Source organism: Pseudophryne corroboree, assembly GCF_028390025.1.
Source record: "Pseudophryne corroboree isolate aPseCor3 chromosome 12 unlocalized genomic scaffold, aPseCor3.hap2 SUPER_12_unloc_1, whole genome shotgun sequence".
Classification (NCBI taxonomy): domain Eukaryota; kingdom Metazoa; phylum Chordata; class Amphibia; order Anura; family Myobatrachidae; genus Pseudophryne; species Pseudophryne corroboree.
In genome coordinates, this window is record NW_026967485.1 from 219,840 (window position 1) to 245,841 (window position 26,002).

General features: G+C 48.9%; 24 non-coding genes and 2 pseudogenes across 24 annotated transcripts; 24 read left to right on the forward strand and 2 right to left on the reverse strand.

The window, feature by feature from the left end:
• Positions 1 to 576: 576 nt before the first annotated feature.
• Positions 577 to 740, forward strand: LOC134982562 (U1 spliceosomal RNA). The gene has a single exon (XR_010191247.1). It is a non-coding gene; the product is annotated as a U1 spliceosomal RNA (small nuclear RNA).
• Positions 741 to 892: 152 nt separating this feature from the next.
• On the forward strand, positions 893 to 1,056 carry LOC134982275 (U1 spliceosomal RNA). The gene has a single exon (XR_010191006.1). It is a non-coding gene; the product is annotated as a U1 spliceosomal RNA (small nuclear RNA).
• A 2,424-nt stretch (positions 1,057 to 3,480) lies between these two features.
• Positions 3,481 to 3,643, forward strand: LOC134982611 (U1 spliceosomal RNA). The gene has a single exon (XR_010191291.1). It is a non-coding gene; the product is annotated as a U1 spliceosomal RNA (small nuclear RNA).
• A 152-nt stretch (positions 3,644 to 3,795) lies between these two features.
• LOC134982991 (U1 spliceosomal RNA) lies at positions 3,796 to 3,931 on the forward strand (annotated as a pseudogene).
• A 698-nt stretch (positions 3,932 to 4,629) lies between these two features.
• On the forward strand, positions 4,630 to 4,793 carry LOC134982623 (U1 spliceosomal RNA). Its single transcript, XR_010191302.1, has one exon. It is a non-coding gene; the product is annotated as a U1 spliceosomal RNA (small nuclear RNA).
• A 152-nt stretch (positions 4,794 to 4,945) lies between these two features.
• LOC134982794 (U1 spliceosomal RNA) lies at positions 4,946 to 5,108 on the forward strand. The gene has a single exon (XR_010191459.1). It is a non-coding gene; the product is annotated as a U1 spliceosomal RNA (small nuclear RNA).
• A 673-nt stretch (positions 5,109 to 5,781) lies between these two features.
• LOC134982735 (U1 spliceosomal RNA) lies at positions 5,782 to 5,945 on the forward strand. The gene has a single exon (XR_010191405.1). It is a non-coding gene; the product is annotated as a U1 spliceosomal RNA (small nuclear RNA).
• A 152-nt stretch (positions 5,946 to 6,097) lies between these two features.
• LOC134982921 (U1 spliceosomal RNA) lies at positions 6,098 to 6,260 on the forward strand. The gene has a single exon (XR_010191548.1). It is a non-coding gene; the product is annotated as a U1 spliceosomal RNA (small nuclear RNA).
• Positions 6,261 to 6,934: 674 nt separating this feature from the next.
• Positions 6,935 to 7,098, forward strand: LOC134982748 (U1 spliceosomal RNA). The gene has a single exon (XR_010191416.1). It is a non-coding gene; the product is annotated as a U1 spliceosomal RNA (small nuclear RNA).
• Positions 7,099 to 7,250: 152 nt separating this feature from the next.
• LOC134982992 (U1 spliceosomal RNA) lies at positions 7,251 to 7,386 on the forward strand (annotated as a pseudogene).
• Positions 7,387 to 8,087: 701 nt separating this feature from the next.
• Positions 8,088 to 8,251, forward strand: LOC134982728 (U1 spliceosomal RNA). The gene has a single exon (XR_010191399.1). It is a non-coding gene; the product is annotated as a U1 spliceosomal RNA (small nuclear RNA).
• Positions 8,252 to 8,403: 152 nt separating this feature from the next.
• On the forward strand, positions 8,404 to 8,566 carry LOC134982890 (U1 spliceosomal RNA). The gene has a single exon (XR_010191520.1). It is a non-coding gene; the product is annotated as a U1 spliceosomal RNA (small nuclear RNA).
• A 674-nt stretch (positions 8,567 to 9,240) lies between these two features.
• Positions 9,241 to 9,404, forward strand: LOC134982650 (U1 spliceosomal RNA). Its single transcript, XR_010191326.1, has one exon. It is a non-coding gene; the product is annotated as a U1 spliceosomal RNA (small nuclear RNA).
• Positions 9,405 to 9,556: 152 nt separating this feature from the next.
• Positions 9,557 to 9,719, forward strand: LOC134982944 (U1 spliceosomal RNA). Its single transcript, XR_010191569.1, has one exon. It is a non-coding gene; the product is annotated as a U1 spliceosomal RNA (small nuclear RNA).
• A 674-nt stretch (positions 9,720 to 10,393) lies between these two features.
• LOC134982533 (U1 spliceosomal RNA) lies at positions 10,394 to 10,557 on the forward strand. Its single transcript, XR_010191220.1, has one exon. It is a non-coding gene; the product is annotated as a U1 spliceosomal RNA (small nuclear RNA).
• A 152-nt stretch (positions 10,558 to 10,709) lies between these two features.
• LOC134982277 (U1 spliceosomal RNA) lies at positions 10,710 to 10,873 on the forward strand. The gene has a single exon (XR_010191008.1). It is a non-coding gene; the product is annotated as a U1 spliceosomal RNA (small nuclear RNA).
• Positions 10,874 to 11,544: 671 nt separating this feature from the next.
• LOC134982606 (U1 spliceosomal RNA) lies at positions 11,545 to 11,708 on the forward strand. Its single transcript, XR_010191287.1, has one exon. It is a non-coding gene; the product is annotated as a U1 spliceosomal RNA (small nuclear RNA).
• A 5,290-nt stretch (positions 11,709 to 16,998) lies between these two features.
• On the reverse strand, positions 16,999 to 17,111 carry LOC134982456 (U5 spliceosomal RNA). The gene has a single exon (XR_010191150.1). It is a non-coding gene; the product is annotated as a U5 spliceosomal RNA (small nuclear RNA).
• Positions 17,112 to 18,154: 1,043 nt separating this feature from the next.
• LOC134982440 (U5 spliceosomal RNA) lies at positions 18,155 to 18,271 on the forward strand. Its single transcript, XR_010191136.1, has one exon. It is a non-coding gene; the product is annotated as a U5 spliceosomal RNA (small nuclear RNA).
• Positions 18,272 to 18,557: 286 nt separating this feature from the next.
• Positions 18,558 to 18,673, forward strand: LOC134982345 (U5 spliceosomal RNA). Its single transcript, XR_010191049.1, has one exon. It is a non-coding gene; the product is annotated as a U5 spliceosomal RNA (small nuclear RNA).
• Positions 18,674 to 18,948: 275 nt separating this feature from the next.
• LOC134982457 (U5 spliceosomal RNA) lies at positions 18,949 to 19,061 on the forward strand. The gene has a single exon (XR_010191151.1). It is a non-coding gene; the product is annotated as a U5 spliceosomal RNA (small nuclear RNA).
• A 4,822-nt stretch (positions 19,062 to 23,883) lies between these two features.
• Positions 23,884 to 24,047, reverse strand: LOC134982575 (U1 spliceosomal RNA). Its single transcript, XR_010191259.1, has one exon. It is a non-coding gene; the product is annotated as a U1 spliceosomal RNA (small nuclear RNA).
• Positions 24,048 to 24,191: 144 nt separating this feature from the next.
• Positions 24,192 to 24,307, forward strand: LOC134982334 (U5 spliceosomal RNA). The gene has a single exon (XR_010191039.1). It is a non-coding gene; the product is annotated as a U5 spliceosomal RNA (small nuclear RNA).
• A 270-nt stretch (positions 24,308 to 24,577) lies between these two features.
• On the forward strand, positions 24,578 to 24,693 carry LOC134982447 (U5 spliceosomal RNA). The gene has a single exon (XR_010191142.1). It is a non-coding gene; the product is annotated as a U5 spliceosomal RNA (small nuclear RNA).
• A 286-nt stretch (positions 24,694 to 24,979) lies between these two features.
• LOC134982421 (U5 spliceosomal RNA) lies at positions 24,980 to 25,094 on the forward strand. Its single transcript, XR_010191119.1, has one exon. It is a non-coding gene; the product is annotated as a U5 spliceosomal RNA (small nuclear RNA).
• A 275-nt stretch (positions 25,095 to 25,369) lies between these two features.
• On the forward strand, positions 25,370 to 25,485 carry LOC134982406 (U5 spliceosomal RNA). Its single transcript, XR_010191105.1, has one exon. It is a non-coding gene; the product is annotated as a U5 spliceosomal RNA (small nuclear RNA).
• Positions 25,486 to 26,002: the final 517 nt, after the last annotated feature.

The window sequence follows — 26,002 nt, forward strand, 5'->3', positions numbered from 1 at the left end:
TGACTTCTCCTGTCTGCTTACTTTGTGCCTTCCAACGCACAATACAAACTACAGGTAGTGCTGCAGGGCCCACACCCTTTTACTTGCCTTTCAGAGCAGCTCTGGAGCTGTTACAGTGCCCAGCTGCTGCAAGAAATCAGCTTGAATGCTTCAGGGGCTGGGGCATAGCCAACATGAGCCCCACACCGACGGAGGGTGGAGGTGTTTAATGCGAACTAAGGGTCATCCAAGCGCCGCAAAAGGCCGCCATGCCCTGCATACCCCTTTTCTCTTTTCATATGCAGATGAGGGTTCCAGCCAACTTTGGCCCACTGCTTGGATGACATCACCGTATGCAAATCCGTCTTCTGCAGACCTTCCCCCAGGAATGCTTGTACTAGTTGTTGCATTTGGTTTGTTGTTTGGGGTGCTTCAGTATTAGGCAGCCTTCTGCTCTCCCATGTTCATCTGAAAATATGTGTTCTCCCTGCAGTTGTTGTCCCCAGATGAGAGTTCCCTTGTGCTGCCTCAGTTGAATCTCCTTTACTTGACAGAGATGTGCCTGAGCAGCGGCCCTCCCCAGCCCTATCCCAAATCATACTTATTTTGCATAGGAGATACCATGGTCATGAAGATTGTTCTCCCAGGGTGAGGTTCATTCATTGCATTCTGGGTATGCTGACCCCTGTGATTTCCCCAAATGTGGGAAACTCGACTGCATTATTTGTGGTAGTGGGGGACTGTGTTTGTGCTTTCCTCTGGTCAGCTCTGGTAAAAGTCAGATTTCTTTGTCTCAGATCTTCCTCTAGCCTTGTTCTTTTTTCGAGAGTTTCCTTGTGCTGCCTCAGTTGGATCTCCTTCACTTGACAGGGGGGTGCCCGAGCAGCGACCCTCCCCAGCTCAAGCCCAACTCCTACTTACCTGCCAAGTGAGATACTATGATCAGGAAGGTGCTTCTACCAGGGCAAGGCTCACCCATTGCACTCTGGGTGTGCTGCTCCTACGATTTCCCCAAATGTGGGACACTTGACTGCATAATTTGTGTTTCCTCTGGTCGGCTACTCGTATAATTCAGATCTCTTTGTCTCAGGTCTCTCTCCAGCCTAGTTTGCTGTCTGTTTCCACTTCTCTTTTCTTGAGCCCCTGCCTTCTATGCCCTTGTGCACTCTCCTGACTTCTCCTGTCTGCTTACTTTGTGCCTTCCAACGCACAATGCAAACTACAGGTAGTGCTGCAGGGCCAACACCCTTTTACTTGCCTTACAGAGCAGCTCTGGAGCTGTTACAGTGCCCAGCTGCTGCAAGAAATCAGCTTGAATGCTTCAGGGGCTGGGGCATAGCCAACATGAGCAGCAAGATGCAGCACTGGACTATTAGTAATGTACTGTTGTATGCTGAGCACCACAATGCAGCACAAGACAATGAGCAGTGATACTGAGCACTGATGAGGATACTACTGAGAACTGACACTGAGCAGGAGAGACACACTACTAGTATTACTGAGCAGCAATAAGTAACCACTGATACTGGGCACTGATATTGAGATTTCCACTGAGAGAACATAGCCACGTCCTCTCCGCTCTCTCTTCAATGCACGAGTAAAAATGGCGGCAACGCGCAGCTCTTTATATGGAATCCGAATCTCGCGAGAATCCGACAGCGGGATGATGACATTTTCCCTTGTTCAGGTTTTCCGAGTCAGGCGGGAACAACCGAGCCTGCCTCGGACCAGTGTAAACCACGTGGAGTTCGTCGGGAATTCGGTTCTCGGAGAACCGAACCCGCTCCTCTATATATACTATATTACTATGTTACTGTAGTATACAGAACACCACAATGCAATGAGCAGTGATAGTGAGCACTGATGAGGATACTAGAACTGACACTGAGCAGCAAGATGCAGCACTGGACTATTAGTAATGTACTGTAGTATGCTGAGCACCACAATGCAGCACAAGACAATGAGCAGTGATACTGAGCACTGATGAGGATACTACTGAGAACTGACACTGAGCAGGAGAGACACACTACTAGTATTACTGAGCAGCAATAAGTAACCACTGATACTGAGCACTGATATTGAGATTTCCACTGAGAGAACATAGCCACGTCCTCTCCGCTCTCTCTTCAATGCACGAGTAAAAATGGCAGCAACGCGCAGCTCTTTATATGGATTCCGAATCTCGCAAGAATCCGACAGCGGGATGATGACATTTTCCCTTGTTCAGGTTTTCCGAGTCAGGCGGGAACAACCGAGCCTGCCTCGGACCAGTGTAAACCACGTGGAGTTCGTGGGGAATTCGGTTCTCGGAGAACCGAACCCGCTCCTCTCTACCTTATACCCATCAATTTTTTTATTTTCAATCTAAGCCCCTGCAGTTTTCTGTAAGCATCTGCTTCGCTATGATGATCAACAAGTCACAAGGGCAAACACTCAGGGCTTGAGGCGTAGATCTTAGGACCAGCTGCTACAAGCATGGCAGAGGTGTCACTATCACTGGTGACACCCAGAGAGGTGGCAAGGGAGATTGTAATGCAGTGCGCGCAGATAAACAGCGCAATGGTAAAAAGGAGGCATGGTTTCATAGGTAGGGGCGTGGCCTGGTGGCCTGAATCTACATTTTGTTGCTCCGGGTGTCCCGGGGGTTGGGGGCTGCACCCGGGGACTAGTGTGTGAGCTGTGCTGGCTCCTGCACAGTGACAGGGCATGGCCACCCAGCATGACGCCTCCCTTCTTGACCATGCTGTAATTGCAGTCGCACTGCAGTTCAGCGTGATCATAAAAAATGGTGTAGGCTCCTGCTGGTGCAGGCTGTAGAGAAAAGCTGCTGTGACCACGCCCCCTGTGTCTCCTCCGTTGCAGACCCCATTTTGAAGCCTTGCCCCCGGACTAAGAGAAAAGTATGCCCTTGCGCACTATCCTGACTTCTCCTCCCGTCTGCTTAATTTGTGCCTTCCAACGCACAATGCGAACAACAGGTGGTGCTGCAGGGCCCACACCCTTTTACTTGCCTTACAGAACAGCTCTGGAGCTGTTACAGTGCCCAGCTGCTGCAAGAAATCAGCTTGAGTGCTTCAGGGGATGGGGCATGGCCAACATGAGCCCCACACCAAAGGAGGGTGGGGGTGTTTAATGCGAACTAGGGGTCATCCAAGCACTGCAAAAGGCCGCCATGCCCTGCATGCCCCTTTTCTCTTTTCATATGCAGATGAGGGTTCCAGTCAACTTTGGCCCACTGCTTGGATAACATCACCGTATGCAAATCCGTCTGCTGCAGACCTTCCCCCAGGAGTGCTTGTACTAGTTGTTGCATATGGTTTGATATTTGATGGTGCTTCAGTATTAGGCAGCCTTCCGCCCTCCCATGTTCATCTGAAAAGATGTGGTCTCCCTGCAGTTGTTGTCCCCAGATGAGAGTTCCCTTGTGCTGCCTCAGTTGAATCTCCTTTACTTGACAGAGATGTGCCTGAGCAGCGGCCCTCACCAGCCCTATCCCAAATCATACTTATTTTGCATAGGAGATACCATGGTCATGAAGATTGTTCTCCCAGGGTGAGGTTCATTCATTGCATTCTGGGTATGCTGACCCCTGTGATTTTCCCAAATGTGGGAAACTCGACTGCATATTTGTGGTAGTGGGGGACTGTGTTTGTGCTTTCCTCTGGTCAGCTCTGGTAAAAGTCAGATTTCTTTGTCTCAGATCTTCCTCTAGCCTTGTTCTTCTTTCGAGAGTTCTCTGGTGCTGCCTCAGTTGGATCTCCTTCACTTCACAGGGGGGAACCCGAGCAGCGACCCTCCCCAGCTCTAGCCCAACTCCTACTTACCTGCCAGGTGAGATACTATGATCATGAAGGTGCTTCTCCCAGGGCAAGGCTCAACCATTGCACTCTGGGTGTGCTGCTCCTGCGATTTCCCCAAATGTGGGAAACTTGACTGCATAATTTGTGTTTCCCCTCGTCGGCTCTCGTATAATTCAGATCTCTTTGTCTCAGGTCTCTCTCCAGCCTAGTTTGCTGTCTGTTTCCACTTCTCTTTTCTTGAGCCGCTCCCTTCTATGCCCTTGCGCACTATCCTGACTTCTCCCGTCTGCTTACTTCGTGCCTTCCAACGCACAATTCGAACTACAGGTAGTGCTGCAGGGCCCACACCCTTTTACTTGCCTTACAGAGTAGCTCTGGAGCAGTTACAGTGCCCAGCTGCTGCAAGAAATCAGCTTGAATGCTTCAGGGGCTGGGGCATAGCCAACATGAGCCCCACACCGAAGGAGGGTGGAGGTGTGTAATGCGAACTAGGGGTCATCCAAGCGCTGCAAAAGGCCGCCATGCCCTGCACGCCCCTTTTCTCTTTTCATATGCAGACGAGGGTTGAAGCCAACTTTGACCCACTGCTTGGATGACATCACCATATGCAAATCCATCTGCTGCAGGCCTTCCCCCAGGAATGCTTGCACTAGTTGTTGCATTTGGTTTGTTGTTTGGGGGTGCTTCAGCATTAGGCAGCCTTCTGCCCTCACATGTTCATCTGAAAATATGTGTTCTCCCTGCAGTTGTTGTCCCCAGATGAGAGTTCCCTTGTGCTGCCTCAGTTGAATCTCCTTTACTTGACAGAGATGTGCCTGAGCAGCGGCCCTCCCCAGCCCTATCCCAAATCATACTTATTTTGCATAGGCGATACCATGGTCATGAAGATTTTTCTCCCAGGGTGAGGTTCATTCATTGCATTCTGGGTATGCTGACCCCTGTGATTTCCCCAAATGTGGGAAACTCGACTGCATTATTTGTGGTAGTGGGGGACTGTGTTTGTGCTTTCCTCTGGTCAGCTCTGGAAAAAGTCAGATTTCTTTGTCTCAGATCTTCCTCTAGCCTTGTTCTTCTTTCGAGAGTTCCCTTGTGCTGCCTCAGTTGGATCTCTTTCACTTGACAGGGGGGTGCCCGAACAGCGACCCTCCCCAGCTCTAGCCCAACTCCTACTTACCTGCCAGGTGAGATACTATGATCATGAAGGTGCTTCTCCCAGGGCAAGGCTCACCCATTGCACTCTGGGTGTGCTGCCCCTGCGATTTCCCCAAATGTGGGAAACTTGACTGCATAATTTGTGTTTCCCCTGGTCGGCTCTCGTATAATTCAGATCTATTTGTCTCAGGTCTCTCTCCAGCCTAGTTTGCTGTCTGTTTCCACTTCTCTTTTCTTCAGCCGCTCCCTTCTATACCCTTGTGCACTATCCTGACTTCTCCTCCCGTCTGCTTACTTTGTGCCTTCCAATGCACAATGCAAACTACAGGTAGTGCTGCAGGGCCCACACCCTTTTACTTGCCTTACATAGCAGCTCTGGAGCTGTTACAGTGCCCAGCTGCTGCAAGAAATCAGCTTTAATGCTTCAGGGGATGGGGCATGGCCAACATGAGCCCCACACCAAAGGAGGGGGGAGGTGTTTAATGCGAACTAGGGGTCATCCAAGCACTGCAAAAGGCCGCCATGCCCTGCATGCCCCTTTTCTCTTTTCATATGCAGATGAGGGTTCCAGTCAACTTTGGCCCACTGCTTGGATAACATCACCGTATGCAAATCCGTCTGCTGCAGACTTCCCCCAGGAGTGCTTGTACTAGTTGTTGCATATGGTTTGATATTTGATGGTGCTTCAGTATTAGGCAGCCTTCCGCCCTCCCATGTTCATCTGAAAAGATGTGGTCTCCCTGCAGTTGTTGTCCCCAGATGAGAGTTCACTTGTGCTGCCTCAGTTGAATCTCCTTTACTTGACAGAGATGTGCCTGAGCAGCGGCCCTCACCAGCCCTATCCCAAATCATACTTATTTTGCATAGGAGATACCATGGTCATGAAGATTGTTCTCCCAGGGTGAGGTTCATTCATTGCATTCTGGGTATGCTGACCCCTGTGATTTTCCCAAATGTGGGAAACTCGACTGCATTATTTGTGGTAGTGGGGGACTGTGTTTGTGCTTTCCTCTGGTCAGCTCTGGTTAAAGTCAGATTTCTTTGTCTCAGATCTTCCTCTAGCCTTGTTCTTCTTTCGAGAGTTCCCTGGTGCTGCCTCAGTTGGATCTCCTTCACTTCACAGGGGGAAACCCGAGCAGCGACCCTCCCCAGCTCTAGCCCAACTCCTACTTACCTGCCAGGTGAGATACTATGATCATGAAGGTGCTTCTCCCAGGGCAAGGCTCAACCATTGCACTCTGGGTGTGCTGCTCCTGCGATTTCCCCAAATGTGGGAAACTTGACTGCATAATTTGTGTTTCCCCTGGTCGGCTCTCGTATAATTCAGATCTCTTTGTCTCAGGTCTCTCTCCAGCCTAGTTTGCTGTCTGTTTCCACTTCTCTTTTCTTCAGCCGCTCCCTTCTATACCCTTGTGCACTATCCTGACTTCTCCTCCCGTCTGCTTACTTTGTGCCTTTCAATGCACAATGCAAACTACAGGTAGTGCTGCAGGGCCCACACCCTTTTACTTGCCTTACAGAGCAGCTCTGGAGCTGTTACAGTGCCCAGCTGCTGCAAGAAATCAGCTTGAATGCTTCAGGGGATGGGGCATGGCCAACATGAGCCCCACACCAAAGGAGGGTGGAGGTGTTTAATGCGAACTAGGGGTCATCCAAGCACCGCAAAAGGCCGCCATGCCCTGCACGCCCCTTTTCTCTTTTCATATGCAGATGAGGGTTGAAGCCAACTTTGACCCACTGCTTGGATGACATCACCGTATGCAAATCCGTCTTCTGCAGAACTTCCCCCAGGAATGCTTGCACTAGTTGTTGCATTTGGTTTGTTGTTTGGGGGTGCTTCAGTATTAGGCAGCCTTCTGCCCTCCCATGTTCATCTGAAAATATGTGTTCTCCCTGCAGTTGTTGTCCCCAGATGAGAGTTCCCTTGTGCTGCCTCAGTTGAATCTCCTTTACTTGACAGAGATGTGCATGAGCAGCGGCCCTCCCCAGCCCTATTCCAAATCATACTTATTTTGCATAGGAGATACCATGGTCATGAAGATTGTTCTCCCAGGGTGAGGTTCATTCATTGCATTCTGGGTATGCTGACCCCTGTGATTTTCCCAAATGTGGGAAACTCGACTGCATTATTTGTGGTAGTGGGGGACTGTGTTTGTGCTTTCCTCTGGTCAGCTCTGGTTAAAGTCAGATTTCTTTGTCTCAGATCTTCCTCTAGCCTTGTTCTTCTTTCGAGAGTTCCCTGGTGCTGCCTCAGTTGGATCTCCTTCACTTCACAGGGGGGAACCCGAGCAGCGACCCTCCCCAGCTCTAGCCCAACTCCTACTTACCTGCCAGGTGAGATACTATGATCATGAAGGTGCTTCTCCCAGGGCAAGGCTCAACCATTGCACTCTGGGTGTGCTGCTCCTGCGATTTCCCCAAATGTGGGAAACTTGACTGCATAATTTGTGTTTCCCCTCGTCGGCTCTCGTATAATTCAGATCTCTTTGTCTCAGGTCTCTCTCCAGCCTAGTTTGCTGTCTGTTTCCACTTCTCTTTTCTTCAGCCGCTCCCTTCTATACCCTTGTGCACTATCCTGACTTCTCCTCCCGTCTGCTTACTTTGTGCCTTCCAATGCACAATGCAAACTACAGGTAGTGCTGCAGGGCCCACACCCTTTTACTTGCCTTACAGAGCAGCTCTGGAGCTGTTACAGTGCCCAGCTGCTGCAAGAAATCAGCTTGAATGCTTCAGGGGCTGGGGCATAGCCAACATGAGCCCCACACCAAAGGAGGGTGGAGGTGTTTAATGCAAACTAGGGGTCAGCCAAGCGCCGCAAAAGGCCACCATGCCCTGCATGCCCCTTTTCTCTTTTCATATGCAGACGAGGGTTGAAGCCAACTTTGACCCACTGCTTGGATGACATCACCATATGCAAATCCATCTGCGGCAGGCCATCCCCCAGGAATGCTTGCACTAGTTGTTGCATTTGGTTTGTTGTTTGGGGGTGCTTCAGTATTAGGCAGCCTTCTGCCCTCCCATGTTCATCTGAAAATATATGTTCTCCCTGCAGTTGTTGTCCCAAGATGAGAGTTCCCTTGTGCTGCCTCAGTTGAATCTCCTTTACTTGACAGAGATGTGCATGAGCAGCGGCCCTCCCCAGCCCTATTCCAAATCATACTTATTTTGCATAGGAGATACCATGGTCATGAAGATTTTTCTCCCAGGGTGAGGTTCATTCATTGCATTTTGGGTATGCTGACCCCTGTCATTTCCCCAAATGTGGGAAACTCGACTGCATTATTTGTGGTAGTGGGAGACTGTGTTTGTGCTTTCCTCTGGTCAGCTCTGGTAAAAGTCAGATTTCTTTGTCTCAGATTTTCCTTTAGCCTTGTTCTTCTTTCGAGAGTTCCCTTGTGCTGCCTCAGTTGGATCTCCTTCACTTTACAGGGGGGTACCCGAGCAGCGACCCTCCCCAGCTCTAGCCCAACTCCTACTTACCTGCCAGGTGAGATACTATGATCATGAAGGTGCTTCTCCCAGGGCAAGGCTCACCCATTGTACTCTGGGTGTGCTGCTCCTGCGATTTCCCCAAATGTGGGAAACTTGACTGCATAATTTGTGTTTCCCCTGGTCGGCTCTCGTATAATTCAGATCTCTTTGTCTCAGGTCTCTCTCCAGCCTAGTTTGCTGTCTGTTTCCACTTCTCTTTTCTTCAGCCGCTCCCTTCTATACCCTTGTGCACTATCCTGACTTCTCCTCCCGTCTGCTTACTTTGTGCCTTCCAATGCACAATGCAAACTACAGGTAGTGCTGCAGGGCCCACACCCTTTTACTTGCCTTACAGAGCAGCTCTGGAGCTGTTACAGTGCCCAGCTGCTGCAAGAAATCAGCTTGAATGCTTCAGGGGCTGGGGCATAGCCAACATGAGCCCCACACCGAAGGAGGGTAGAGGTGTTTAATGCAAACTAGGGGTCAGACAAGCGCCGCAAAAGGCCACCATGCCCTGCACGCCCCTTTTCTGTTTTCATATGCAGACGAGGGTTGAAGCCAACTTTGACCCACTGCTTGGATGACATTACCATATGCAAATCCGTCTTCTGCAGAACTTCCCCCAGGAATGCTTGCACTAGTTGTTGCATTTGGTTTGTTGTTTGGGGGTGCTTCAGTATTAGGCAGCCTTCTGCCCTCCCATGTTCATCTGAAAATATGTGTTCTCCCTGCAGTTGTTGTCCCCAGATGAGAGTTACCTTGTGCTGCCTCAGTTGAATCTCCTTAACTTGACAGAGATGTGCCTGAGCAGCGGCCCTCCCCAGCTCTATCCCAAATCATACTTATTTTGCATAGGAGATACCATGGTCATGAAGATTATTCTCCCAGGGTGAGGTTCATTCATTGCATTCTGGGTATGCTGACCCCTGTGATTTCCCCAAATGTGGGAAACTCGACTGCTTTATTTGTGGTAGTGGGGGACTGTGTTTGTGTTTTCCTCTGGTCAGCTCTGGTAAAAGTCAGATTTCTTTGTTTCAGATCTTCCTCTAGCCTTGTTCTTCTTTCGAGAGTTCCCTTGTGCTGCCTCAGTTGGATCTCCTTCACTTGACAGGGGGGTGCCCAAGCAGAGACCCTCCCCAGCTCTAGCCCAACTCCTACTTACCTGCCAGGTGAGATACTATGATCATGAAGGTGTTTCTCCCAGGGCAAGGCTCACCCATTGCACTCTGGGTGTGCTGCCCCTGCGATTTCCCCAAATGTGGGAAACTTAACTGCATAATTTGTGTTTCCCCTGGTCGGCTCTCGTATAATTCAGATCTCTTTGTCTCAGGTCTCTCTCCAACCTAGTTTGCTGTCTGTTTCCACTTCTCTTTTCTTCAGCCGCTCCCTTCTATACCCTTGTGCACTATCCTGACTTCTCCTCCCGTCTGCTTACTTTGTGCCTTCCAATGCACAATGCAAACTACAGGTAGTGCTGCAGGGCCCACACCCTTTTACTTGCCTTACAGAGCAGCTCTGGAGATGTTACAGTGCCCAGCTGCTGCAAGAAATCTGCTTGAATGCTTCAGGGGATGGGGCTTGGCCAACATGAGCCCCACACCAAAGGAGGGTGGAGGTGTTTAATGCGAACTAGGGGTCATCCAAGCACCGCAAAAGGCCGCCATGCCCTGCACGCTCCTTTTCTCTTTTCATATGCAGATGAGGGTTGAAGCCAACTTTGACCCACTGCTTGGATGACATCACTGTATGCAAATCCGTCTTCTGCAGAACTTCCCCCAGGAATGCTTGCACTAGTTGTTGCATTTGGTTTGTTGTTTGGGGGTGCTTCAGTTTTAGGCAGCCTTCTGCCCTCCCATGTTCATCTGAAAATATGTGTTCTCCCTGCAGTTGTTGTCCCCAGATGAGAGTTCCCTTGTGCTGCCTCAGTTGAATCTCCTTTACTTGACAGAGATGTGCATGAGCAGCGGCCCTCCCCAGCCCTATTCCAAATCATACTTATTTTGCATAGGAGATACCATGGTCATGAAGATTGTTCTCCCAGGGTGAGGTTCATTCATTGCATTTTGGGTATGCTGACCCCTGTGATTTCCCCAAATGTGGGAAACTTGACTGCATTATTTGTGGTAGTGGGGGACTGTGTTTGTGCTTTCCTCTGGTCAGCTCTGGTAAAAGTCAGATTTCTTTGTCTCAGATTTTCCTCTAGCCTTGTTCTTCTTTCGAGAATTCCCTTGTGCTGCCTCAGTTGGATCTCCTTCACTTGACAGGGGGGTGCCCGAGCAGCGACCCTCCCCAGCTCAAGCCCAACTCCTACTTACCTGCCAAGTGAGATACTATGATCAGGAAGGTGCTTCTACCAGGGCAAGGCTCACCCATTGCACTCTGGGTGTGCTGCTCCTACGATTTCCCCAAATGTGGGACACTTGACTGCATAATTTGTGTTTCCTCTGGTCGGCTACTCGTATAATTCAGATCTCTTTGTCTCAGGTCTCTCTCCAGCCTAGTTTGCTGTCTGTTTCCACTTCTCTTTTCTTGAGCCCCTGCCTTCTATGCCCTTGTGCACTCTCCTGACTTCTCCTGTCTGCTTACTTTGTGCCTTCCAACGCACAATGCAAACTACAGGTAGTGCTGCAGGGCCAACACCCTTTTACTTGCTTTACAGAGCAGCTCTGGAGCTGTTACAGTGCCCAGCTGCTGCAAGAAATCAGCTTGAATGCTTCAGGGGCTGGGGCATAGCCAACATGAGCTCCACACCGAAGGAGGGTGGAGGTGTTTAATGCGAACTAGGGGTCATCCAAGCGCCGCAAAAGACCGCCATGCCCTGCACACCCCTTTTTTCTTTTCATATGCAGACGAGGGTTGAAGCCAACTTTGACCCACTGCTTGGATGACATCACCATATGCAAATCCATCTGCTGCAGGCCTTCCCCCAGGAATGCTTGCACTAGTAGTTGCATTTGGTTTGTTGTTTGGGGGTGCTTCAGTTTTAGGCAGCCTTCTGCCCTCCCATGTTCATCTGAAAATATGTGTTCTCCCTGCAGTTGTTGTCCCCAGATGAGAGTTCCCTTGTGCTGCCTCAGTTGAATCTCCTTTACTTGACAGAGATGTGCCTGAGCAGCGGCCCTCCCCAGCCCTATCCCAAATCATACTTATTTTGCATAGGAGATACCATGGTCATGAAGATTGTTCTCCCATGGTGAGGTTCATTCATTGCATTCTGGGTATGCTGACCCCTGTGATTTCCCCAAATGTGGGAAACTCGACTGCATTATTTGTGGTAGTGGGGGACTGTGTTTGTGCTTTCCTCTGGTCAGCTCTGGTAAAAGTCAGATTTCTTTGTCTCAGATCTTCCTCTAGCCTTGTTCTTCTTTCGAGAGTTCCCTTGTGCTGCCTCAGTTGGATCTCCTTCACTTGACAGGGGGTGCCCAAGCAGCAATCCTCCACAGCTCTAGCCCAACTCCTACTTACCTGCCAGGTGAGATACTATGATCTTCACTGTTAGGGCAATCAGGATGTGGAATTCCCTGCCAGGGAAGGTGGTAATGGTGGACTCTGTAATTGGATTTAAAAAAGGAATGGATACATTTCTGAATGAAAAAGCTATCCAAGGTTATAATACTTAAAATATCAACATGGTTAATCCGGGGGTAACATGAGTTGTAGTAGTTAACTAGTCATAAAACATTATTCAGCAAGTATGTAGAATCATCACAACTTAAAACAGGTTGAACACGATGGGCAATTTGCCTCTTTTCAACCTCAAAAACTATATTACTATATGTTACTATATTACTATGTTACTGTAGTATACAGAACACCACAATGTAATGAGCAGTGATAGTGAGCACTGATGAGGATACTAGAACTGACACTGAGCAGCAAGATGCAGCACTGGACTATTAGTAATGTACTGTAGTATGCTGAGCACCACAATGCAGCACAAGACAATGAGCAGTGATACTGAGCACTGATGAGGATACTACTGAGAACTGACACTGAGCAGGAGAGACACACTACTAGTATTACTGAGCAGCAATAAGTAACCACTGATACTGAGCACTGATATTGAGATTTCCACTGAGAGAACATAGCCACGTCCTCTCCACTCTCTCTTCAATGCACGAGTAAAAATGGCGGCAACACGCAGCTCTTTATATGAAATCCGAATCTCGCGAGAATCCGACAGCGGGATGATGACATTTTCCCTTGTTCAGGTTTTCCGAGTCAGGCGGGAACAACCGAGCCTGCCTCGGACCAGTGTAAACCACGTGGAGTTCGTGGGGAATTCGGTTCTCGGAGAACCGAACCCGCTCCTCTCTACCTTATACCCATCAATTTTTTTATTTTCAATCTAAGCCCCTGCAGTTTTCTGTAAGCATCTGCTTCGCTATGATGATCAACAAGTCACAAGGGCAAACACTCAGGGCTTGAGGCGTAGATCTTAGGACCAGCTGCTACAAGCATGGCAGAGGTGTCACTATCACTGGTGACACCCAGAGAGGTGGCGAAGGAGATTGTAATGCAGTGCACGCAGATAAGCAGCGCAATGGTAAAAAGGAGGCATGGTTTCATAGGTAGGGGCGTGGCCTGGTGGCCTGAATCTACATTTTGTTGCTCCGGGTGTCCCGGGGGTTGGGGGCTGCACCCGGGGACTAGTGTGTGAGCGGTGCTGGCTCCTGCACAGTGACAGGACATGGCCACCCAGCATGACGCCTCCCTTCTTGACCATGCTGTAATTGCAGTCGCACTGCAGTTCAGCGTGATCATAAAAAATGGTGTAGCCTTCTGCTGGTGCAGACTGTATGTGCGCGCAGGAAGCCGCCACCATTTTTGTGATCACAGCGGCTGAATGTGATGTCATACAGCCGCTGTGACCACGCCCCCTGTGTCTCCTCCGTTGCAGACCCCATTTTGAAGCCTTGCCCCCGCACCGCTCCATCCCTGACTTGGAAATGGAGTGTTGCTGACCCCCCTCTCCCCCCCTGCCCCGATTGACAGGCAGAGGCGATCGCATTCTCTGCGGGGTGCCGCAGAAAATGCAGGCACATGCGTATGCTCTTAGCAATTTTTGCAGTTGGATCGCTTATTGTGATTGCAACCCAACCTGAATCAGGCCCTATTACCTATCACAATGCGCTGCGGGCAGTACAAAATTGGTTTAATATAGGAGAAAAACCCCCAGACCTGTGCTCCTTAACTGTACCTGATGGCTTGTGGAGCGGCTGCCCAGTAATCAGTGTCCACGCCAGTGCGCACACGGTCCACCCCCTACGGCCACGCTCCCCCTCATCAGCGGCCTCGTGATCCGGAAGGGCGGTGTGTGTGTGACTGACCTTAGGAAGAAACCGGAGCCTCCGCTGCAGTGATCCAGCAACCAGGGCACGGGAGTATACAGCGCCGCTGGGAGTGATGAAGCTGCAGTAAAGATGTCTATTAGACCTAGCCTGCTGCAGCCCTTGTAGATTCTCATAAAAAAAGTTCTTATTTTCTTGTCAAAATTAATAGCTAAGAATAGGCTGCCTGAGGCAGGCCCCTGTTAAGTGGCCTGCTACTGAAGGCACCAACTACAAACTGAGCTCCCTGTTCATGGAAGCGGGGTTATAGAGGAGAATGCGCTGAGCATCTTGGGAACAGTCAAAAGCTTTGAGCCGGTTGGTGCCTCAGATCAAGATCCTACTCTACACCCCAATGTGAATCCTTGTGGAGTCCAGTGTACCCCACAGAAGAAATTAATGTGTCACACCCATTGGCAGCAACCTTAGAATAGCTGCTGACGGGCACAATTGAGAAAGGAAGGGGGGGGGGACATTTGAATCCAGCACATAGATGCAATTCAAATATGTAATTTGAACCTTCCTATTTTAAAATATAATGGATGAACCTCACCCTGTGAGAACAATCTTCATGATATAGAGATCTCATATGCAAAATAAGTATGAGTTGGGATAGGGCTGGGGAGGGTGGCTGCTCGGGCAAGCCCCTCCCCCGTCAAGTTAAGGAGATTCAACTGAGGAGGCACAAGGGAACTCTCGTCTGGGGACAACAACTGCAGGGAGACCACATCTTTTCAGATGAACATGGGAGGGCGGAAGGCTGCCTAATACTGAAGCACCATCAAATATCAAACCATATGCAATAACTAGTACAAGCATTCCTGGGGGAAGGTCTGCAGGAGACGAATTTGCATACGGTGATGTCATCCAAGCAGTGGGCCAAACTTGGCTGGAACCCTCATCTGCATATGAAAAGAGAAAAGGGTTATGCAGGGCATGGCGGCCTTTTGCGGCGCTTGGATGACCCCTAGTTCGCATTAAACACCTCCATCCTCCTTCGGTGTGGGGCTCATGTTGGCTATGCCCCAGCCCCTGAAGCATTCAAGCTGATTTCTTGCAGCAGCTGGGCACTGTAACAGCTCCAGAGCTGCTCTGTAAGGCAAATAAAAGGGTGTGGGCCCTGCAGCACTACCTGTAGTTCGCATTGTGCGTTGGAAGGCACAAAGTAAGCAGACGGGAGAAGTCAGGATAGTGCGCAAGGGCATAGAAGGGAGCGGCTCAAGAAAAGAGAAGTGGAAACAGACAGCAAACTAGGCTGGAGAGAGACCTGAGACAAAGAGATCTGAATTATACGAGAGTCGACCAGAAGACGGATTTGCATACGGTGATGTCATCCAAGCAGTGGGCCAAAGTTGGCTGGAACCCTCATCTGCATATGAAAAGAGAAAAGGGGCATGCAGGGCATGGCGGCCTTTTGCGGTGCTTGGATGACCCCTAGTTCGCATTAAACACCCCCACCCTCCTTTGGTGTGGGGCTCATGTTGGCCATGCCCCATCCCCTGAAGCATTCAAGCTGATTTCTTGCAGCAGCTGGGCACTGTAACAGCTCCAGAGCTGTTCTGTAAGGCAAGTAAAAGGGTGTGGGCCCTGCAGCACCACCTGTAGTTCGCATTGTGCGTTGGAAGGCACAAAGTAAGCAGACGGGAGGAGAAGTCAGGACAGGATAGTGCGCAAGGGCATCCTTTTCTCTTAGTCCGTAGAGGATGCTGGGGTCACATTAAGAACCATGGGGTATAGACGGGATCCGCAAGAGACATGGGCACTTTAATACTTTCAAAGGGTGTGAACTGGCTCCTCCCTCTATGCCCCTCCTCCAGACTCCAGTTATAGGAACTGTGCCCAGGGAGACGGACATTTCGAGGAAAGGATTTATTGTTAAACTAAGGTGAGCATCTTACCAGCTCACACCTTAAGCATGCCGCAGAACGTGGCATTCAACAGAACACAAGCCAACGGCATGAACAATTGCAGCAAAAAGCTGACCAGAACCATAACACAACATGTGTATAACCACAAGTAATAACTGCAGACACAGTATGGACTGGGACGGGTGCCCAGCATCCTCTACGGACTAAGAGAAAAGGATTTACCGGTAGGTATTAAAATCCTATTTTCTCATACGACCTAGAGGATGCTGGGGTCACATTAAGAACCATGGGGTTATACCAAAGCTCTTGAACGGGTGGGAGAGTGCGTACGACTCTGCAGCACCGAATGACCCAACTTGAGGTTATCATCAGCCAAGGTATCAAACTTGTAAAACTTAGCAAAAGTGTTTACTAAATAGCTGCTCGGCAAAGTTGCAATGCCGAGACTCCCCGACCAGCTGCCCAGGATGAACCCACCTTTCTAGTAGAATGGGTCTTCACCTAATTCAGTAACGGCAATCCTGCCGTGGATTGAGCATGCTGAATCTTACCACAGATCCAGCGCATAATGGTCTACATGGAAGCAGGACACCCAATCCTGTTGGGAGCATACAGGACAAACAGAGCCTCTGTTTTCCTAATCTGAACCGTTCTGGTGACATAAATTTTCAAAGTTCTGACCACAGCCAGAGACTTTGACTTAACGAAGGTGTCAGTGGCCAAAGGCACCATGTGGAAAGATGAACCACCTTCGGCAGAAATTGTTGACGTGTCCTTAATTCTGCTCTATCTTCATGAAAGATCAAATAAAGGCTCTTGTGATACTGCATGGTTTGTACTGTTTTCCATGTGCTCCCAGATCTTTCAAGCAAGTAGCATGGTCAAGAAAGTTCTGTTTGAAAAGAAACAAACATTTACTGTCATTGTTATGCAAATAAACTTACATTAAAGCTAACAAGAAAGCACACTCGTTCTGTCTTTAAACTGATAAAAGAAACCCCAATAATATGGGCATACCTCCCAACTTTGTCGGCTCGCATAGAGGGACACACGCGCGGCGAAGTAGCGCGCGCTCCCAAAAAGGGCGTGGCCTAAGTAAAAGGGGGTGTGGCTTCGCGGGAGGACCCGCGATCGCGAGTCACGCCCCCGTTTTCGGCACTGAGGGGGCATGCCCAGCGCTCTGTGAGCCGCTGGCATGCCACCTCTCCCTCTGACTTCAGTGAATAGACGCTGTGCGCATGCGCACAGCGTCTATTCACCGCTGCTCTGCTAAGCAGGGCAGCGACAGACAGAGCCTCCCAATTGTCCTCCCCACCGCGGGACACTGCGGCCCGCAGGTGGGACAGCGGGACAGTCCCCAAAAAACGGGACTGTCCCGCGAAAATCGGGACAGTTGGGAGGTATGATATGGGGCATGCAAAAATTGAGATAAAACTCAGTTTTGCTCCTCTCCACGGAAATCTTTAATAAAAGGCGAAATATTTGTTAGTTCTGAAGAGAAACCAGAGCATGACCAAGATTCCACCTGTCGCCTGAGTGCCATGCCAGCAGTTCTCATTCAGCCAGGGCCGGCGCTACCACTAGGCAGCTTTGGGCAGCTGCCTATGGGCGGCGACCACTGGAGGGCGGCACTGCTTAGTGAACGAAAGTGAAAGAGAACACTTTTTTATCATGTGCCTCAGCAGAAACAGAGGAGCTGCTCGTGTGCGCCCAACACGTCTGTCTGACTCTGCCTTCAAAAGTGAGTTGACTGACTGTGTGCCTACTTCTGCAACCCTGCCGTGCCGCCGCCCCCCCACCTCTGCGATCATAACACATTCCACTATGTTATGTGGGCTATGTGCAGCCTGCTGCCGCCTGTGCTCCTGAGTCCGGGGTCCCGGGTCCCACAGTATCAGCCTATCACTGACTACCCGCCGCTCCCCCACGCGATGGTCTCCCGCGTCCCCCCCCATCACCCCTGCATTTGGGCACAGGGCACATGAAGGAGAGTCACCCGCTGGCCTGGTCCGCTCCGCATCACTGACTACCCGCCGCTCCCCCACGCGATGGTCTCCCGCGCCGCGTCCCCCCCCCCATCACCCCTGCATTTGGGCACAGGGCACATGAAGGAGAGTCACCCGCTGGCCTGGTCCGCACTGCTGCCGCATCGGGCGCCGCCTCTCCCTACAATCCAGTGCAAATTGTTATCCGCGCTACCCCCCCAATCCCGCGACCGGCTCCCGCATCAGTACCTGCTGCTGCCTCTTTTTGTGACAAGCGCCCCCACAGCTATTAGGCTCCCGCTGCACACCCCCCCCCCTCCCCTCCTGTTAGCTTTAATGTAAGTTTATTTGCATAACAATGACAGTAAATGTTTGTTTCTTTTCAAACAGAACTTTCTTGACCATGCTACTTGCTTGAAAGATCTGGGAGCACATGGAATACAGTACAAACCATGCTTATAGCAAGGAGAAGCCAGGTGAGAAATCTGCTTTCATTCAAATTGGGCGCTCACTTTGATCTGAATGAGGACTGCTGGCACAGCACTCAGGCGACAGGTGGAATCTTGGTCATGCTCTGGTTTCTCTTCAGAACGAACAAATCTTTCGCCTTTTATTAAAGATTATCCGTGGAGAGGAGCAAAACTGAGTTTTATCTCAATTTTTGCATGCCCCATATTATTGGGGTTTCTTTTATCAGTTTAAAGACAGAACGAGTGTGCTTTCTTGTTAGCTTTAATGTAAGTTTATTTGCATAACAATGACAATAAATGTCTGTTTCTTTTCAAGCAGAACTTTCTTGACCATACTAATTGCTTGAAAGATCTGGGAGCACATGGAAAAGAGTACAAACCATGTTTATAGCAAGGGGAAGCCTGGTGACAAATCTGCTTTCTTTCTTTCAAATTGGGTGCTCACTTTGAGCTGAATGAGGACTGCTGGCATGGCACTCAGGCGACAGGTGGAATCTTGGTCATGCTCTGGTTTCTCTTCAGAACGAACAAATCTTTCGCCTTTTACTAAAGATTTCCGTGGAGAGGAGCAAAACTGAGTTTTATCTCAATTTTTGCATGCCCCATCTTATTGGGGTTTTATTTTATCTGTTTAAAGATAGAACGAGTGTGCTTTAATGTAAGCTCATTTGCATAGAAATTACAGTAAATGTTTGTTTCTTTTCAAACAGAACTTTCTTGACCACACTAATTGCTTGAAAGATCTGGGAGCACATGGAAAAGAGTACAAACCATGTTTATAGCAAGGGGAAGCCTGGTGAGAAATCTGCTTTCTTTCATTCAAATTGGGTGCTCACTTTCAGCTGAATGAGAACTGCTGGCATGGCACTCAGGCGACAGGTGGAATCTTGGTCATGCTCTGGTTTCTCTTCAGAACTAACAAATATTTCGCCTTTTATTAAAGATTTCCGTGGAGAGGAGCAAAACTGAGTTTTATCTCAATTTTTGCATGCCCCATATCATACCTCCCAACTGTCCCGATTTTCGCGGGACAGTCCCGTTTTTTGGGGACTGTCCCGCTGTCCCACCTGCGGGCCGCAGTGTCCCGCGGTGGGGAGGACAATTGGGAGGCTCTGTCTGTCGCTGCCCTGCTTAGCAGAGCAGCGGTGAATAGACGCTGTGCGCATGCGCACAGCGTCTATTCACTGAAGTCAGAGGGAGAGGTGGCATGCCAGCGGCTCACAAAGCGCTGGGCATGCCCCCTCAGTGCCGAAAACGGGGGCGTGACTCGCGATCGCGGGTCCTCCCGCGAAGCCACGCCCCCTTTTACTTAGGCCACGCCCTTTTGGGAGCGCGCGCGACTTCGCCGCGCGTGTGTCCCTCTTTGCGAGCCGACAAAGTTGGGAGGTATGCCCATATTATTGGGGTTTCTTTTATCAGTTTAAAGACAGAACGAGTGTGCTTTCTTGTTAGCTTTAATGTAAGTTTATTTGCATAACAATGACAGTAAATGTTTGTTTCTTTTCAAACAGAACTTTCTTGACCATGCTACTTGCTTGAAAGATCTGGGAGCACATGGAAAACAGTACAAACCATGCAGTATCACAAGAGCCTTTATTTGATCTTTCATGAAGATAGAGCAGAATTGAGGACACGTCAACAATTTCTGCCGAAGGTGGTTCATCTTTCCACATGGTGCCTTTGGCCACTGACACCTTCGTTGAGTCAAAGTCTCTGGCTGTGGTCAGAACTTTGAAAATTTATGTCACCAGAACGGTTCAGATTAGGAAAACAGAGGCTCTGTTTGTCCTGTATGCTCCCAACAGGATTGGGTGTCCTGCTTCCATGCAGACCATTATGCGCTGGATCTGTGGTAAGATTCAGCATGCTCATTCCACGGCAGGATTGCCGTTACTGATTTAGGTGAAGACCCATTCTACTAGAAAGGTGGGTTCATCCTGGGCAGCTGGTCGGGGAGTCTCGGCATTGCAACTTTGCCGAGCAGCTATTTAGTAAACACTTTTGCTAAGTTTTACAAGTTTGATACCTTGGCCGATGATAACCTCAAGTTGGGTCATTCGGTGCTGCAGAGTCGTACGCACTCTTCCACCCGTTCAAGAGCTTTGGTATAACCCCATGGTTCTTAATGTGACCCCAGCATCCTCTAGGTCGTATGAGAAAATAGGATTTTAATACCTACCGGTAAATCCTTTTCTCTTAGTCTGTAGAGGATGCTGGGCACCCGTCCCAGTCCATACTGTGTCTGCATTTATTACTTGTGGTTATACACATGTTGTGTTATGGTTCTGGTCAGCTTTTTGCTGCAATTGTTCATGCCGTTGGCTTGTGTTCTGTTGAATGCCATGTTCTGCGGCATGCTTAAGGTGTGAGCTGGTAAGATGCTCACCTTAGTTTAACAATAAATCCTTTCCTCGAAATGTCCGTCTCCCTGGGCACAGTTCCTATAACTGGAGTCTGGAGGAGGGGCATAGAGGGAGGAGCCAGTTCACACCCTTTGATAGTCTTAAAGTGCCCATGTCTCTTGCGGATCCCGTCTATACCCCATGGTTCTTAATGTGACCCCAGCATCCTCTACGGACTAAGAGAAAAGGATGCCCTTGCGCACTATCCTGACTTCTCCTCCCGTCTGCTTACTTTGTGCCTTCCAACGCACAATGCAAACTACAGGTGGTGCTGCAGGGCCCACACCCTTTTACTTGCCTTACAGAACAGCTCTGGAGCTGTTACAGTGCCCAGCTGCTGCCAGAAATCAGCTTGAATGCTTCAGGGGATGGGGCATGGCCAACATGAGCCCCACACCAAAGGAGGGTGGGGGTGTTTAATGAGAACTAGGGGTCATCCAAGCACTGCAAAAGGCCGCCATGCCCTGCACGCCCCTTTTCTCTTTTCATATGCAGATGAGGGTTCCAGCCAACTTTGGCCCACTGCTTGGATAACATCACTGTATGCAAATCCGTCTGCTGCAGACCTTCCCCCAGGAATGCTTGTACTAGATGTTGCATATGGTTTGATATTTGATGGTGCTTCAGTATTAGGCAGCCTTCCGCCCTCCCATGTTCATCTGAAAAGATGTGGTCTCCCTGCAGTTGTTGTCCCCAGACGAGAGTTCCCTTGTGCTTCCTCAGTTGAATCTCCTTAACTTGACGGGGGAGGGGCTGCCCGAGCAGCCACCCTCCCCAGCCCTATCCCAACTCATACTTATTTTGCATATGAGATCTCTTGATCATGAAGATTGTTCTCACAGGGTGAGGTTCATCCATTATATTTTAAAATAGGAAGGTACAAATTACATATTTGAATTGCATTTATGTGCTGGATTCAAATGTCCCCCCCCCCCCTTCCATTCTCAATTGTGCCCGTCAGCAGCTATTCTAAGGTTGCTGCCAATGGGTGTGACACATTAATTTCTTCTGTGGGGTACACTGGACTCCACAAGGATTCACATTGGGGTGTAGAGTAGGATCTTGATCTGAGGCACCAACCGGCTCAAAGCTTTTGACTGTTCCCAAGATGCTCAGTGCATTCTCCTCTATAACCCCGCTTCCATGAACAGGGAGCTCAGTTTGTAGTTGGTGCCTTCAGTAGCAGGCCACTTAACAGGGGCCTGCCTCAGGCAGCCTATTCTTAGCTATAAATTTTGACAAGAAAAGAAGAACTTGTTTTATGAGAATCTACAAGGGCTGCAGCAGGCTAGGTCTAATAGACATCTTTACTGCAGCTTCATCACTCCCAGCGGCGCTGTATACTCCCATGCCCTGGTTGCTGGGTCACTGCAGCGGAGGCTCCGGTTTCATCCTAAGGTCAGTCACACACACACCACCCTTCCGGATCACGAGGCCGCTGATGAAGGGGAGCGTGGCCGTAGGGGGTGGACCGTGTGCGCACAAGCGTGGACACTGATTACTGGGCAGCCGCTCCACTAGCCACCAGGTACAGTTAAGGAGCACAGGTCTGGGGGTTTTTCTCCTATATTAACCCAATTTTGTACTGCCCGCAGCGCATTGTGATAGGTATTAGGGCCTGATTCAGGTTGGATTGCAATCACAATAAGCGATCCAACTGCAAAAATTGCTAAGAGCATACGCATGTGCCTGCATTTTCTGCGGCACCCCGCAGAGAATGCGATCGCCTCTGCCTGTCAATCGAGGCGGGGGGGGGGGATAGGTGGGTCAGCAACACTCCATTTCCAAGTCAGGGATGGAGCGGTGCGGGGGCAAGGCTTCAAAATGGGGTCTGCAACGGAGGAGACACAGGGGGCGTGGTCACAGCGGCTGTATGACATCACATTCAGCCGCTGTGATCACAAAAATGGTGGCGGCTTCCTGCGCGCACATACAGTCTGCACCAGCAGGAGGCTACACCATTTTTTATGATCACGCTGAACTGCAGTGCGACTGCAATTACAGCATGGTCAAGAAGGGAGGCGTCATGCTGGGTGGCCATGCCCTTTCACTGTGCAGGAGCCAGCACCGCTCACACACTAGTCCCCGGGTGCAGCCCCCAACCCCCGGGACACCCGGAGCAACAAAATGTAGATTCAGGCCACCAGGCCATGCCCCTACCTATGAAACCATGCCTCCTTTTTACCATTGCGCTGCTTATCTGCGCGCACTGCATTACAATCTCCCTCGCCACCTCTCTGGGTGTCACCAGTGATAGTGACACCTCTGCCATGCTTGTAGCAGCTGGTCCTAAGATCTACGCCTCAAGCCCTGAGTGTTTGCCCTTGTGACTTGTTGATCATCATAGCGAAGCAGATGCTTACAGAAAACTGCAGGGGCTTAGATTGAAAATATAAAAATTGATAGGTATAAGGTAGAGAGGAGCGGGTTCGGTTCTCCGAGAACCGAATTCCCCACGAACTCCACGTTGTTTACACTGGTCCGAGGCAGGCTCGGTTGTTCCCGCCTGACTCGGAAAACCTGAACAAGGGAAAATGTCATCATCCCGCTGTCGGATTCTCGCGAGATTCGGATTCCATATAAAGAGCTGCGCGTTGCCGCCATTTTTACTCGTGCATTGAAGATAGAGCGGAATGGACGTGGCTATGTTCTCTCAGTGGAATTCTCAATATCAGTGCTCAGTATCAGTGGTTACTTATTGCTGCTCAGTAATACTAGTAGTGTGTCTCTCCTGCTCAGTGTCAGTTCTCAGTAGTATCCTCATCAGTGCTCAGTATCACTGCTCATTGTCTTGTGCTGCATTGTGGTGCTCAGCATACTACAGTACATTACTAATAGTCCAGTGCTGCATCTTGCTGCTCAGTGTCAGTTCTAGTATCCTCATCAGTGCTCACTATCACTGTTTATTGCATTTTGGTTTTCTGTATACTACAGTAACATAGTAATATAGTAACATATAGTAACATAGTTTTTGAGGTTGAATAGAGGCAAATTGCCCATCGTGTTCAACCTGTTTTAAGTTGTGATGATTCTACATACTTGCTGAATAATGTTTTATGACTAGTTAGCTACTATAACTCATGTTACCCCCGGATTAACCAAGTTGATATTTTAAGTATTATAACCTTGGATAGCTTTTTCATTCAGAAATGTATCCATTCCTTTTTTAAATCCAATTACAGAGTCCGCCATTACCACCTTCCCTGGCAGGGAATTCCACATCCTGATTGCCCTAACAGTGAAGATCATAGTATCTCACCTAGCAGGTAAGTAGGAGTTCGGCTAGAGCTGTGGAGGATTGCTGCTCCGGGCACCCCCTGTCAAGTGAAGGAGATCCAACTGAGGCAGCACAAGGGAACTCTCGAAAGAAGAACAAGGCTAGAGGAAGATCTGAGACAAAGAAATCTGACTTTTACCAGAGCTAACCAGAGGAAAGCACAAACACAGTCCCCCACTACCACAAATAATGCAGTCGAGTTTCCCACATTTGGGGAAATCACAGGGGTCAGCATACCCAGAATGCAATGAATGAACCTCACCCTGGGAGAACAATCTTCATGACCATGGTATCTCCTATGCAAAATAAGTATGATTTGGGATAGGGCTGGGGAGGGCCGCTGCTCAGGCACATCTCTGTCAAGTAAAGGAGATTCAACTGAGGCAGCACAAGGAAACTCTCATCTGGGGACAACAACTGCAGGGAGAACACATATTTTCAGATGAAAATCTTGGTCATGCTCTGGTTTCTCTTCAGAACGAACAAATCTTTCGCCTTTTACTAAAGATTTCCGTGGAGAGGAGCAAAACTGAGTTTTACCTCAATTTTTGCATGCCCCATCTTTTTGGGGTTTCTTTTATCGGTTTAAAGATAGAATGAGTGTGCTTTAATGAAAGCTCATTTGCATAGAAATTACAGTAAATGTTTGTTTCTTTTCAAAGAGAACTTTCTTGACCATGCTACTTGCTTGAAAGATCTGGGAGCACATGGAATACAGTACAAACCATGCTTATAGCAAGGAGAAGCCAGGTGAGAAATCTGCTTTCTTTCAAATTGGGCGCTCACTTTGATCTGAATGAGGACTGCTGGCATGGCACTCAGGCGACAGGTGGAATCTTGGTCATGGTCTGGTTTTTCTTCAGAATGAGCAAATCTTTCGCCTTTTATTAAAGATTTCCGTGGAGAGGAGCAAAACTGAGTTTTATCTCAATTTTTGCATGCCCCATATTATTGGGGTTTCTTTTATCAGTTTAAAGACAGAACGAGTGTGCTTTCTTGTTAGCTTTAATGTAAGTTTATTTGTATAACAATGACAGTAAATGTCTGTTTCTTTTCAAGCAGAACTTTCTTGACCATACTAATTGCTTGAAAGATCTGGGAGCACATGGAAAAGAGTACAAACCATGCTTATAGCAAGGGGAAGCCTGGTGAGAAATCTGCTTTCTTTCTTTCAAATTGGGTGCTCACTTTGAGCTGAATGAGGACTGCTGGCATGGCACTCAGGCGACAGGTGGAATCTTGGTCATGCTCTGGTTTCTCTTCAGAACGAACAAATCTTTGCCTTTTACTAAAGATTTCCGTGGAGAGGAGCAAAACTGAGTTTTATCTCAAATTTTGCATGCCCCATCTTATTGGGGTTTTATTTTATCGGTTTAAAGATAGAACGAGTGTGCTTTAATGTAAGCTCATTTGCATAGAAATGACAGTAAATGTTTGTTTCTTTTCAAACAGAACTTTCTTGACTATACTAATTGCTTGAAAGATCTGGGAACACATGGAAAAGAGTACAAACCATGTTTATAGCTAGGGGAAGCCTGGTGAGAAATCTGCTTTCTTTCTTTCAAATTGGGTGCTCACTTTGAGCTGAATGAGAACTGCTGGCATGGCACTCAGGCGACAGGTGGAATCTTGGTCATGCTCTGGTTTCTCTTCAGAACGAACAAATCTTTCGCCTTTTACTAAAGATTTCCGTGGAGAGGAGCAAAACTGAGTTTTATCTCATTTTTTCCTTGCCCCATCTTATTGGGGTTTTATTTTATCTGTTTAAAGATAGAACGAGTGTGCTTTAATGTAAGCTCATTTGCATAGAAATTACAGTAAATGTTTGTTTCTTTTCAAACAGAACTTTCTTGACCACACTAATTGCTTGAAAGATCTGGGAGCACATGGAAAAGAGTACAAACCATGTTTATAGCAAGGGGAAGCCTGGTGAGAAATCTGCTTTCTTTCATTCAAATTGGGTGCTCACTTTCAGCTGAATGCAGGGCCGGTGCAAGGTTCCTCGGCACCCTAGGCAAATCTTCATCGCCCCCCCCCCCCCCAATGCCCGGCCTCTCAGGTGAAACAGTGCGTAGGTAGCGTCTTCTAAGCTCCTTTTAAGCTTTATAAATATATACAATATACTCCTGTACTTGTGCGCAGCACTTGCGCAGAAATAGCTTAACAACGTTTCGGATGCTTTGATATTGAATCTTTAATATTGGATGTTTTGTCAAAAGATGCAACATTAAAGCATCTGAAAAGTTGATAAGCTACAGTTGTATTTCC